Below are 12,611 nucleotides of genomic sequence, written 5' to 3'. Positions count from 1 at the left end.
AATGGGTTTCTCTCATCTCCTCTTCCTGTTCAGGCTGGAGTTCCCCAAGGTAGTGTTCTGGGCCCTGTGCTTTTTCTGGTCTTCATCAATGATCTCTCTGACTCTCTTGAAAATCCTCTCTATCTCTTTGCTGACGACTCTACTCTCTGTCGCTCCATTCCTCATCCCTCAGATCGGCAGTCTGCAGCCTCCTCACTCTCTGCAGACCTGGACAAAATCACAGACTGGTCAAACAAGTGGAACATGTCTTTCAATCCTGACAAATCTCACACTCTTACAATGTCTCTCCGAAAGGACCGACTGGACAACCCTCCCATCTACTTTCTCAACAATCCTCTCCAAGAAGTTCTGTCGCTCAAGCATTTGGGTCTCACTATCTGCCATGATCTTTCTTGGGAAAACCACATTTCCAAGCTGGCCTCCAAAGCCAGTCGCCGACTGGGCATCCTCCGTCGTGGGAAGTCCTTCCTTGGTACACCTGAGCTCCTCACCACATACAAGGCTTTCATCCGCAGCTCAATGGAATACTGTTCCCCCCTCTGGGCTGATGCTCCTGCCTCACACCTTGCTCGGCTTCACGCTGTTGAGGCCAAAGCTTTCAGAATCATTGGAATCTCCTGCGATGTAGTCAACGCCGAGGGCCTTTCACTCACTCACCGCAGGCAGGTTGGTGGTCTTTCTGTCTTCTACCGACTCCTCTCCGGCCTTGCTCCCCCAGCTCTCTCTGTGCTCTGTCCCCCCAATATTCCTTCAGGTCGCACAAGATCTGCCTGCAACCCTCTTATGATTAAACTGCCAAAGTCTAGGCTCTCTGCTCACCTTCACTCTTTCATTCCCCTTTTCTCCCGCCTCTGGAACAATCTCCCCCACTCCCTTCAATCCCACTCCTCCCTCCAGGTCTTTAAAACAGCTGTTCACCACCATCTCTTATCGTCCCCCATCGAAAACCTTGATCTTTTCTACCCCCGGTAATTCACCGCAGAGTCCTTGCAGTGTTCATATGTTTTAATCCTCTTCCACCTCCCCCCAAGTCCTCCCGATGTCCCTGCTCTCAAATGTTGTGTTTGTGTCCTTCCCCCTCTTCCCCCTCTCTTTTGTGTCCTTCCCCCTCTCTCCCCATCTTGTCTGCCGCTCCCCTTGTTTTTTGTGTTTTGTGTGTCGGTTTGTCTTTTTGTGTGATTAATGTTAGCTCTTTCACGAGCCTCGATCTTGTATACAAAAAAAAGAAAAAAAAAAGAAGGGATAATGAGTGTTATTTGATGTGAAAGCCTCCACAGATGACTGACTGGTGGGTACCTTAATGGGTTTACAAGTTTGTATCTTGGTAGATTTTGTTTTTTGAGGAATTGTGTGTCACATTACATTACATTACATTACATTACATTACATTACATTATTTGTTACATTACATTGAGTCGATTATAACAAGTTCGTTCCCCCCTCCCCCACCCCTCCCCCCCCCCCTCAACTTGGACCAGTCCATTTTCCTCTTGTCCCCCCGGACACCAAGTGGAATGGAAGAGTCCACAACTGAACTGGTTAAACTCTGACGAACGAACGAACTTTCTGAACTTTCTTCTGGACTTTTTTTTTCTTTCTTTCTTTTTTTCTTTTCTTTTTTTTCTGAACTTTCTTTGAACTTTTTTTTTTCTTTCTTTTTTTGAACTTTCTGACTTTTTTCTGAACTTTGATGGACGAAATGGTTAAACCTCTTCATGGAGCACGGAGGGAGTTGTTGAAGAGCAGATCTTGTAACTCGAGTTTCAGGGTAAGGTTTTCAAATGTAATAATCTCTATTCGACATTGTTGTTTGTGTTACTAGCAACGATACCCGCCCTAAGGGCGGGGATTCAATTGGGAGATAGGGCTAAAACCAACATCTATATAATAATACCGTAAGGACTCGACTTTGTTATCCCTTTTACGCCGCACCCAGTGACCCGATGCCCACGGCACGAATGGATTTACGATCTACGAACCGCGCTCTTTGTTTATCACGTATAGGCATACTCGAAAAATCTGAATTCGCCGACGTTGGGGCCCAAAAGCGTCCGATTAACGGCCGATACGACGCCATCTTACGACGCTATCGTATTGGCGTCTGCTGGGCGAAGGTGAAGCGAGCCGTCCTCTGATTGGACAGTCGAGTGGTGTGAACATGGGTGGTGTGAACCAAATGGTCTTTTTATTCCCTTGAACATTTTAAATTAGGATATATAAGGAAACGTCTTTATCGTCATTTTAATAAAGTTAAATGGAGTGACGTTGCGATACTCGGGGTGCGTTGCATAAATCCTCGTAACTCAGAGAGGTGTAGCAGGTGGCGAGACGTAAGGAAGCTTTTTTATTCCCTTGAACATTTTAAATTAGGATATATAAGGAAAGGTCTTTATCATCATTTTAATAAAGTTAAATGGAGTGACGTTGCGATACTCGGGGTGCGTTGCATAAATCCTCGTAACTCAGAGAGGTGTAGCAGGTGGCGAGACGTAAGGAAGCTTTTTTATTCCCTTGAACATTTTAAATTAGGATATATAAGGAAACGTCTTTATCATCATTTTAATAAAGTTAAATGGAGTGACGTTGCGATACTCGGGGTGCGTTGCATAAATCCTCGTAACTCAGAGAGGTGTAGCAGGTGGCGAGACGTAAGGATGCTTAAAGATAACGAGCTGAAAACAGACGAACGATATCGATATGTCAATCCCTTTCTACACCGAACGGAAATGAAAAAATTGGAGCTTAACGGAAGAAGAAGATCCCATCACCCATGAGCGCTCCCCTATGCCATCCATAATGGTACACTCTATCCATACACCACATCCTCCCTTCCGTGGATGTTCCACGGGTTTCACGTCTTTATCGTCATTTTAATAAAGTTAAATGGAGTGACGTTGCGATTCTCGGGGTGCGTTGCATAATTGGACAGTCGAAGGCGACAGCAAGCCGTCCACTGAGTGGACAATCCTGAGCATGCATGTGTGCCGGTGTCGGCGATCGCGGTGTACGCTGACCTCATCAGGTGGGTTTACCATAATTTCTAAACATTCCGTAAACTGGGTATCTATTTGCCTGCTCCTGTCTTCTCCCACGGCCAGTTTTATATGTGGCATGTTCAAGAGCACGGTCGTTCAAAGATGTGTATATCAAGGTTGATAATACGAGTACGCAAGGAGTCGTCAGAGGCTTGACTATTACCACAAACATTGTTTATCCAGAAGTTTTTAAATCATTTCAACCTCTGATACTGCGTTCATTGTATTATATTCCTACTGCTGTTCCTTTCCATTGACACATACCACTGCGCCAGTGTGGCCAGAGTGGTGCTATGCCGATTCCCATTACGAATCCATTCATTTTTCAAAAGTATATCGTAGCGTTGTCATTTAAGTCGATTGCAATAAATACGTTGTTCATATACGCACTCTTCATTCTCATCTTTCTTCCGAACTCTTACTCGGACAAGCAAATCCCCAATGCCATCCGTAATGGTACACTCTATCAATACATCACATCCTCCCTTCCGTGGATGTTCCACGGGTTTCGGCTAGTATAGCAGGATATCTCAAAAAGTTATGGATTTGGACGAAACTTGGTGGACAGGTTGTGTGTGTGACAAGGAAGAATTGTTTCAATTTTGGTGAAGATCCAGATCCGGTTCCAGCTCGTATAATTTTTTAAGTGATTCTTCACCATTGAGTGATATGGGCAAAAATGATATATAGCAGGATATCTTTAAAAAGTTGTGGACGGATTTGGACGGTACTTGTTGGAGAGGTTGTGTGTGTGTGAAAAGGACTAATGATTTAGATTTTGGTGAGGATATGAATATGGATTCGGCTCCAAGAATTATTAAAATTTTAAGTGATTCTTCACCATTGAGAGATTGGGTATAAAATAAAATAAAAACCACCTTTAGAGGCCATTTTTCCCCGCAAAGCGGGAGTTGGCCTTTTTCGGGAACCGTGGTTGTTGTTGTTTTTTTGGTCCCCATTTTGAAGCAATGGTTTACGGCCGGATGCCCTTCCTGACGCCAACCCTTTTTGCCGCCTTTAACGACAAACAGGGAATTACCAGTAAACTGGTACTCAATTGGGTGAAAATCTCATTGAGAGATTGGGTGAAAAGCGATATATAACATGATATTTAAAAAAGTTATGGCCGAGTTGTGAATAAACCTGGTGGACGAGTTGGTTTGGTGACAAGAACAAGCCGATTCGATTTTGGTTCAGGTCCGAATCCAGATCCGGCCTATCAGTGGGATACAAAACATAAACTGTTCATCAGGTGGAGGTATGCTCTCCACTGAGTGCAATAATTCTAGTTTCTGGTAATATTTCATATTTGTGTGAAATAAAATTATCTCTTTTTGCAGAAATGCAACATCCGTGGCCGGTTCTTCACATGTTGTGTCATTTTATTACAGCTGCGGCAGGTTGCAGTGTCCTGAACACAAGTTTCACTGCCGATGGAACCAATTTGTCAAGTCCAGCAAGCGTGACAACTTGTGATTCCATAACTATCAGGGACACCTCTTCGTGGTGGTCGTACCCCCCAATGCAAGTCTGGGGCCAAATCTTCCCCATTCTTCACTGCTGCCCAGATCCTAACTTTGCTGCTTGTTGGAGTCATGCAGCACTGAAAGAAGAAGAAGACAGTAGAAAATTAATCAGATGAAATGTAACAATGTTTCACGTGTTGTCATTTCAATACATTCCTTTCTTCCTGAAGTTGCAGCTTGTGGGAGTAATGTGTTAATGCGGCACTGAAAGAGGAATTTAAAAATTAGCTGGAAATGTAACAATATTTTACAATGTTTTTTTTTCTTCCTGACTTTACTTCTGGGTCTTTAAAAAAAAAAATCCATTTATATGATTTTGATTTGTACTTTTAATAATGTTTTGAATAAATATTTTTTACAATTGTTCTTTGAAGCTCTTCATACTGTATGGGTGAGGGTACTATGACGTCAGACTAACGTCGGGCAAATGTTGGATAGGAGCATTGGCCCAACGTTGGGCAAACGCCGCCAACAACGTCTGATTAACGTTGGCCCAAAGGTGGGACAGCACTCCCTACAACGTCTGATTAACGTTGGCCCAACGGTGCATGACAAACAATGTGCACGCTACATAACAAACAATGCACACGCTTCATGAGAGGCAATGTGCATGCTGTATGACAAACAAGGTGTATGCTGTATGACAAACAATGTGTATGCTGTATGACAAACAATGCGCATGCTGTATGACAAGCAATGTGTATGCTGCACGATAAACAATCTGCATGCTGTACGACAAACAATGTGTATGCTGTATGACAAACAATGTGTATGCTGCATGACACAATGCGCATGCTGTATGACAAACAATGTGTATGCTGTATGACAAACAATGCGCATGCTGTATGACAAACAATGTTTATGCTGTATGACAAACAATGCGCATGCTGTATGACAAACAATGCGCATGCTGTATGACAAACAATGCGCATGCTGTATGACAAACAATGCGCATGCTGTATGACAAACAATGCGCATGCTGTATGACAAACAATGCGCATGCTGTATGACAAACAATGTGTATGCTGTATGACACACAATGCACATGCTGTATGACAAACAATGTGTACGGTGCACGACAAACAATGTGTATGCTGTTTGACAAACAATGTGTATGCTGTATGACAAACAATGTGTATGCTGTATGACAAACAATGTGTATGCTGTATGACAAACAATGTGCATGCTGTATGACAAACAATGTGTATGCTGTATTACAAACAATGTGTATACTGTATGACAAACAATGTGTACTAGCCGAAACCCGTGGAACATCCACGGAAGGGAGGATGTGGTGTATGGATAGAGTGTACCATTATGGATGACATAGGGGATTTGCTTGTCCGAGTAAGAGTTAGGAAGAAAGATGAGAATGAAGAGTGCGTATATGAACAACGATCGCCGACACCGGCACAAATGCATGCTCTGGATTGTCCACTCAGTGGACGGCTTGCTTTCGCCTTCGCCTGTCCAATCAGCGGACGGCTTGCTTCGCCTTCACCCAGCAGATGCCAATACGATGGCGTCGTAAGATGGCGTCGTATCGGCAGTTAATCGGATGCTTTTGGGCCCCAACGTCGGCTAATTCAGATTTTTCGAATATGGCTGTACGTGATAAACAAAGAGCGCGGTTCGTAGATCGTAAATCCATTAGTGCCGTGGGCATCGGGTCACTGGGTGCGGCGTAAAAGGGATAACAAAGTCGAGTCCTTACGCTATTATTATATAGACTAGCCGAAACCCGTGGAACATCCACGGAAGGGAGGATGTGGTGTATGGATAGAGTGTACCATTATGGATGGCATAGGGGATTTGCTTGTCCGAGTAAGAGTTAGGAAGAAAGATGAGAATGAAGAGTGCGTATATGAACAACGATCGCCGACACCGGCACAAATGCATGCTCTGGATTGTCCACTTAGTGGACGGCTTGCTGTCGCCTTCGCCTGTCCAATCAGCGGATGGCTTGCTTTGCCTTCGCCCAGCAGACGCCAATACGATGGCATCGTAAGATGGCGTCGTATCGGCAGTTAATCGGATGCTTTTGGGCCCCAACGTCGGCTAATTCAGATTTTTCGAGTATGGCTGTACGTGATAAACAAAGAGCGCGGTTCATAGATCGTAAATCCATTAGTGCCGTGGGCATTGGGTCACTGGGTGCGGCGTAAAAGGGATAACAAAGTCGAGTCCTTACGGTATTATTATATAGATGCTGCATGAGAAACAATGTTCAAGCTGCATGACAAACAATGTGCATGCCGCATGAAAAACAATGTGCACGCTAAACGACAATGCGCACGCTGCATGACAAACAATGTGCACGCTTCATGATTAATAATGTGCACGCCTCATGATTAATAATATGCACACCACATAACAAAAATGCATTGCATATGGCCACATGTTTAAATGTTAAGGTACCAGACCCGATTATGCTATGTTCTCATTCCTATTATCGAATCATTTTTTTTACTTTTTATGCCTCTGCCCCAAAAGGTGGCCTGAGGCATTATGTTTTCAGGTTTTCCGTCCGTCCGTCCATATGTACGTGCCAAACCTCATTTTTCTCAGCAACCACAAGTCCGATTGAGATGAAACTTTCAGGGTAGGAATGACACCCATGCAGAATGTTTTGATGATAATTGTGATGTCATATGTCACGTGGTATGGCAGCCATCTTGGATTAAATGCAAATAATAATAAAAAACTATTTCTTGGAAACCGCTGAATGCAAAACATTGAAACTTGGCACATTGTCAAGTACTCCCAATGGAGAACAAAAGCATGATAATGATGACATCAGAGGTGGTCATTTACCAGCCAAAAATGTTTTAATCAAATTCCTTATCCTAAAAATCTGAAATTGCAAGCACATGATCTATGACCCATTTGTATTGAAATATTAAATTTATGAAACCATAGGTCACATGGTTTGGCAGCGATATTGGATTTAACCTAAAAGCTCTTGAAAAACATATTCCCCCAAACCACCAAATCGATTGACTCGAAACTTTACGTGTGTCATTGACTAGCCATGACGATTATAAGATGATCACGAAAACATTATTGGTCACATGGTGTGGCAGCCATGTTGGATTGAAGGAAAATATTAAATAATTATATCTCTGAAACCGCTTACACTATCGATGCGAAAATTTACAAATATCATCCAACACCATTGTTGCATATAGTTTGAAAATGATGATGTGTAGGTCATGTGGTTTGGCAGCCATCTTGGATAGAAAAACGAACCTTATTCGATCAACACGAAACTTCACAAACGTGATCCCATACCCATACATATGCAGAGGGTACATTTTTAAGGCCATATGTCACATGGTGTTGCAGCCATATTAGCTTGAAAGCCGATATTAAAAAAAAAATCCCTTATCTGAAACCGCTTCACCTATCGATGTGAAACCTGTCATGTCTGGTGAAAATGTCAGACTTGAAAATAGCTGAAGCATTTCAATCAAACTTGTTTATTTTTAGGACAATGTACGAGGGCATCTACCCGTTGTGGGACTATGCGGAGGCATATTGGCGACAGAGTCGCATTGCTCTAGTTTATAAATGACATTGAAGACAAAGTGTTGTTGATTTCGATGTGGATAATACTAAAGTTAAAGTTCAAGTTAACATGACAAACAATGCATATGGCCGCATAAGAAACAATTTGCATGCCACATGCCAAACAATGCGCATATCACATAAAAAACAATGTGCATGACACATGACAAGCAATGCATATAGCCACATGCCAAACAATGCATATGGCTACATGACAAACAATACGCATGCCACAAGTCAAACAATGCATATAGCCATGTGCCAAACAATGCATATGGATAATGACAAAAAATGCGCATGCCACAAGTCAAACAAGACATATGGCCACATGACAAAGAATGTGCAAGGCTGCATGACAAATGACGAGCAATAATGGATTGTGTTTCAAAAAATAAACACATCACAGCATACAGCCACGTGAAAAAGTAAGTACACCCCATGTAAAGTTTTGACTTTTTCAACATACAGATATTTGATCTTCATTTCAACAATATTGATAGATAAAGGTGATATAATATAACAAATATCATGAAACATTTACAGTTTTTAGTCCATTGTATAATTTAAATAAACATAAATGCAAATTTCGCATGTGGAAAAAGTAAGTACACCCCTACATTTATCACTACTTCAAATACCTAAAATTAGAATCAGGTGCACCAGCTCAGGTGCAAATGATTAGAACATCGTTAGAGAGGATCTTGGAGGTACATGTCTTATTTAAACCTCAGACATTTAGTTTGGTTTGCTCTTTGTTGTTGAAGTGTGCGGCATCACCATGCCGAGATCAAAAGAGCTCTCTGAGGCCTTCAGAAAGAAGGTTATAGATGCCTACGAGTCTGGGAAGGGATTTAAAAAGATCTCCAAACAATTTGAAATCAATCATTCGACTGTCCGGAAGATCATCTACAGTCACGGGAAAAAGTAAGTACACCCCATGTAAAGTTTTGACTTTTTCAACATATTTCAACATACAGCTATTTGATCTTCATTTCAACAATATTGATAGATAAAGGTGATATAATATAACAAATATCGTGAAACATTTACATTTTGAAGTCCATTGTATAATTTAAATAAACATAAATGCAAATTTCGCATGTGGAAAAAGTAAGCAGGGGTAAATACATAGGTGGTGGAGGTAAGAATGCACCCCCCTCTGGCCTCCCCCTATATAAAATAACTGTATAACAAATACTTATTTTGAGAATCAGGATGCCTGGAAAATCATAACAGTGAGTCGTTTACCGATTGCTTAAGAGACATCTGGTGTGACCTTTCAAGAGAAGGTGTGTTCATTAGTCACTGGAGCATCTGGCTTATTTAACACATCAATGCCAAACATTCACTGTAGTGTAGTTTATTTTCACCCAAGTATAATAATTAGCATTACTATCAATAATGTTATTTCAAAACGGATCTTTTTAATTCCTCTGCCTACCCCAGTGTTTGTGAGGTATGCTTGTGCTTTGTACATACAATATTAAGGTCTATGGTTACTGTATTTGGGATTGACCCGGGTATTATCCCACACACGCATCGGTGTTCAGCAATTGGTTCACTTCCGTCCGTCCATCCATCCGTCCACAAACGTGGCCGAACCTGCAGTTTAGCAGTACTTTGGCTCTGAATTTGTCCTGAGCACTTGTGCGCAGAGAGGATTGAGCTACTTTTCTTTCATCTGTCTTCTGCCAGGCAGTCAAACAAAATTGAAAATCATTCCCAACAGAAAATTCACCGTTTTTAAGGATGTCATAAAGTACACAAACAACAGGCACAAATAACTAATGTAACTTGTTAGATTGAGTGGTGTAATAGCCACTGCGTCAACGGTGGTAAACTTCTAGAATTTTTGTTTCTACAACTTTTAAAATGTTTATTTTATTTCAAGTCAATTATATACTTCTTTTTTTTTGTTGTTAAGTGAGTTACCATGACTAAAATGTCCTTCGTGTTCACTCCTTGTAATACTTCCATATTCCTACTACGAGGTGAAATGGTCTAACATTTATGCTAATTAGGAAGAAAATTTGGATCACGACTGTCGTTGCAAAGGTTGGCTGTACGAAAAGTTTGGATTGGCCTAAAATGTAACGTGAGTCGCTGTGCAATGACCCATGAAGCCATATTGGGATGGGTCTCTGTGACTGTGAAACCATCTGTTACATGCTGGGTATTGGCAGTGGCCTGCTCCATGCTCATTGACAGGTTTCATTTATTCTGAAATACAGCACACATATTCGTGTCTCTTTTGTCACTTTCTCTTCTAAAAGTTATCTTGCGTTGCTAGTTTTCTGCCCGGTGGGGTTGCTGTTCGCATGCATCTTGTTGTTTTCTAGATAGTGGACTTTTTGCCGGCTTAGTTGAATGGTGGCACGTCATGTTGTCCGGGATGTAGTTAGCTCTGCCACCAAAGATGGATGGAGGTTATGTTTTCACCCTTGTCTGTCTGTTTGTTTGTATGTCTGTCCGTTTGTGAACAAAATATCTCAAAAAGTTGTGGACGGATGCGGACGAAATTTGGCAGAGATGTAGCGTATGTGACAAGGACGAAATTATTAGATTTTGGTGAAGATCCGGATCCGGATCCGCCTACTAGAATTTCTTCAGTGATTCTTCACCATTTGTATTGAATAACCTTCAAAACCTCACTCCAAGATCCGAGGCTTTATTCAAATCGATCTTTGGCATCCTACACAACAGGCAATAATATCATCAGTCCGACAATCCAATAAAGCATTATAAAGCAAAGCCAAGCATTTAAAACATTAGTCATGAATCCCAGTCACTTCTTACCAATAAGATCCAGCGCTCACCTCTGCATAACTCATTCAGTAGACAAGATACTGACCCCCTCTATGACCGAGCGCTTGCCCCAAAATAGGCATCCAATATGCCCCACACCTACGAAGACTCTTCTTCTTCATTTTCACCACAGGGAGATAGGGCCAAAAACTATACGTAGCAAGATATCTCAAAAAGTTATGGACGGATTTTGACGAAACCTGTTGGACGGGTTGTGTGTGTGACGAGGAAGAGTCGATTCAATTTTGGTGAAGATCTGGATCCAGCTAGTAGAATTTTTAAGTGATTCTTCACCATTGATCGATATGGCCAACCAGGCAGAGGTATCCTCTCTACTGAGTGCCGTTCTAGTTGCCTCTGTACCACTTTTCCTCTGCAGGTGATTCAATTTCTCAGATATTTTTGAATCGTCTATATCTACCATATTCTCAGTAATCTCGGCCCAGCCCATGGACACGGCTGAGATGGCCAACCAAAGAAGCTCATCTTTGGAATGTGATGGTGTCAAGGTGAAGTAGCCATTCTTGGTAGCATTTAGTATCTTTGTCTCTTACTGTTTCTTCGTCTGACCAACATCACCTGATTTATTGTCATATTACCTGCTGAGTCCACCGCTATTTATTTTTATATATATGCCTCTATATAGTGCTTAAACATATGTGATAAATGGAAACCATCAATTTGATTGAATACTTCCTGGAGCAGATTAGAATTGGACACCATACAGTAGCAACTGGAGAGTTCATCGAACACCTTACCCCACACAGTCAAAATTAAAGGGACAGGAGAAGGTTTTTTCAACTCTTGCTTTGCATTTCCGAGCATGATCTATATTTCCTATGAGCCGCCATTTAGCCTGAATCTCGATATTCCCCAACGCTGAGAGTGGCAAATTTGATTGGTCGAGATGTCTTAAAATGGCGTACTATTTTGTCCAGTTGCTGCTAAACTGGAGGTTATTCGACGTGGCAACTTTTTTTTGAAAGTGCAGAGGTTAAAGGTTGCAGAAAAAAAACTTCAGAAGTTTACCGCCGTTGATGCAGCGTCATATACACCACCTTATTTGACACGTTACATTAGTTCTCCATGCCTGTTGTTTGTGTCCTTTATGGTGTCCTTAAAAACAGTAAGTTTCCTTTTTGGAGTGATTTTCAGTTTTGTTTGACTGCCAGGCAGGCAGACAGGTTGAAATAAGTTACCTTACTCCTCTGTGTGTACGTGCGTTTGGGACAAGATTCAGTACAATTTGTCACACTGGTGAGGTACCCGTGCTATGCACGGGAGTAGTGTATATATGTTGCTTCTGGGACACTCTCATTTTCCCATTGACTTACATGTTAATTTTTCCCCTCCCTCATTGCCCCTAAACACCTCTATTTCTCTCACCCTGTTCTTTACGAACCTTCTAACCTTTTGACATGTTATCCTTATTCATTAGACCACTTAAACAATGGTCCATCTGTGTGAACCTGTGATCCTTCTGACCTTATGGACCTTTTAACCTTTTACTCTTAATATCATCTGGTGAATCATCTTTGGCCCACTCAAACAACGACCCTACAAATATTTGTTTATGCGTGGGAAATAATTTAATTCTCTTGCCACTCTCTTCACCATCTAATATATTAACAAAAAATATGTTTGAGTTTGGTTCTTTATCAAGATATTTTAACTGAGC

Source organism: Myxine glutinosa, chromosome 13 (assembly GCF_964187855.1).
Source record: "Myxine glutinosa chromosome 13, kmMyxGlut1.1, whole genome shotgun sequence".
Taxonomy (NCBI): domain Eukaryota; kingdom Metazoa; phylum Chordata; class Myxini; order Myxiniformes; family Myxinidae; genus Myxine; species Myxine glutinosa.
This window is presented reverse-complemented; position numbering follows the sequence as displayed.